This window comes from Psammomys obesus, unplaced genomic scaffold (assembly GCF_907164565.1).
Source record: "Psammomys obesus unplaced genomic scaffold, mPsaObe1.curated_primary_1811, whole genome shotgun sequence".
NCBI classification, from domain to species: Eukaryota; Metazoa; Chordata; class Mammalia; order Rodentia; family Muridae; genus Psammomys; species Psammomys obesus.
The window spans coordinates 17,788,781-17,791,358 of NW_026590062.1; positions in this window are offsets into that span (position 1 = coordinate 17,788,781).

A 2,578-nucleotide genomic window follows, 5' to 3' on the forward strand; every position below is an offset into this window, starting at 1 on the left:
TGTGTGTGTGTGTGTGTGTGTGTGTGTGTGTGTGTGTGTGTGTGTGTAGCTGGCCTTTCTTGGATCTTATCATGCTGGCAGCTGTTGGCATAGCTCTCTCCATATTTGGCTTAGACAATGAGATAGACTGGATGACATCACGCATCCTTGTGCCCAGGACTGGGCATAGCCTATCAGCTGATACCTGCCCCTCAAACAAGATTTCGGTTTGACACCCAAAGCCAGGCTCACACGTTCAGCCGGAGGTATAAGTTTGGGACACATCCTAATTGATAGAGACACTTTGAGTGTTGTTTGTTTTTTGCCACTTCTGAGCTCATCCTTTAGTCTCTGAGCCAGTCTTTCACAAGTCCTACCTTGCTCTAATGGGAAGACATATGCAAATGACATCAATCAGCCCGTGGAAAGAAATGTGTGTTGATTAACTTTTAATCCCCTTAAGCCCTAAGGAAAAGGAGAAAAGTGTCACTGGGGTTTTCCACCCCATGTTTAGCCTGCAAATAATTTTTTATTAGATTCACGTACATGAAGTATTAAATGCAATAAAATTAAATAGTCATATTTGTGCATGCTTGTCTGCATATCTGAAAGATACATTTAAAAAAATTTGGACATCTGAGCACTGAGGAGGCAGAGACAGATCAAGAGTTCAAATCTAGCCTCAGCTACACAGTGAATTTCATGTCATTCTGGGCTACATGAGACTAGATCTAAAGATAGAAAACCAAATACACTGTAAAGTGCCCAATAAATATTGATGATGGGGAAGAAAATAAATGCATAGGTGATCAGGGATTTGGTCTTAAGTGACATTCTTAGTATAGTAATTTTTTTAACGTTTTCATTGTACTTCATTCAGATGGTCATATTGTTGGTGGTAGTAGTGGTGTTGAGACAGAGACTCATACTGTAGGCCAGCCTGGTGTACCTTACTGTGTAGACCAGGCTGGTCTCCAACTTGAGGCAGTTTTCCTGGCTTCTCCTCAGCTAGGCACTAGGTACTCTTTTCTTAATTGGTCATGATTTTGTTTTTGTTTTTGTTTTTGTTTTGTTTTTTGCTTATTTATTTTTTGAAACAGGATTTCTTTCATAGCCCTGGTTGTCCTGGAACTCACTCTGTAGACCAGGCTAGCCTTGAACTTAGAGATCTGCCTGCCTCTGCCTCCAGAGTGCTGGGATCAAAGTCATGTGCCACCCTCCACCCTGCTCCTCATCCCCACCCCTGCTAGGCAGTCTGGTTTTTTAAAAGATAGGCAAAGGCTGTGGCAAGAGCCAGCTGGTTCTAAGTGGGCCTGTCTGGACTTCAGCGTTGGCACAGGTGATCAAGGATTCTGTACACTGTGCAGTTCACCCTGAATCCAGGAGGGGGTGATCAGTAAGCAGGCTGTTGGGCCCACCCTAGAGTGCTTTCATCTACGTAAAGAGTGCAAGGCAAAGGGCTCAGGAAGAGACTAAAAGCAGCAAGACTTAGGGTATGCTGGTAAAAGCACTCAATTAGAGCAGACAGAGGGCTCAGCAAAAGAAGAGGAAGCAGAGCACTGCAAACTTCCCAAAGGAGGAGAGGAAAGCAGTCCTTAAGAAAGGAAAGAAGGGGCTGGAGAGATGGCTCAAGGTTAACAACACTGGCTACTCTTCTAGAGGTCCTGAATTCAATTCCCAGAAACCACATGATGGCTCACAACCATCTATAATGAGTTCTGGTAACCTTTTCTTGTGTGCAGGCACAAATGTAGGTAGAACATTGTATCATTAAATGTTTAAGATCTTTCTTTAAAATAAATATTTTTATTAATTATTAAGAAAGAAAAGAAATAGCCCAGTTGTGGTTGGGCAAACCTATAATCCCAGCACTCGGGGAGGCAGAGGCAGGCAGATCTGTCTGTGTTTGAGGCCAGCCTGGTCTACAAATTGAGTCCAGGACAGCCAAGGCAGCACAGAGAAACCCTGACTCCAAAAACCAAAAAGAAAAGAAAGGAAAGAAATAGTGCTGTTTCCTGTCTTCCAAAGTACATAGGCTTTACCTGGTACCAGCGCAGGCAAGGTGCAGTCAAGACTTGATTACTCCAGTCAGCTAAACCACATACAATTCCCCAGACCACCCTCTTTTGCTGCTGTGGCTGTCCCTGACTGCGTTCACTGAGCCAGACATCTATTGAACAGGTACTTCATCTAGACAGGGTAGCTTCAGGACCTGCCAGTGAGCTGTCTTCCCAATTATGGCCTTCTTTGGGTCTGAATAATCTATTGTACTCTGAAGAATAAGAATAAGAGAAACAAGTATTTGGATTCAGACATGTTTATGAAACTTGTGTAAAACCAAACAAAAAGTTAAAGTTTAGAAAAATAATATTTAAAAAATTTTTATTTTGTGTGTGGGTGCTTTGCCTACATGTGTGCCTGTATACAACTTGCATGCCTGGTCCCCATGAAAGCCAAAAGGGAACCTGAAATTGGAGTTTCAGAAAGTTGTGATCCACTATGTGGGTGCTAGAAATTAAACCTTGGTCCTCAGGAAGACTAGCCAGAATTCTTAACTGCTGAGCCATCTCTTCTGCAACTCTTAGAAAAAAAAAAAAAA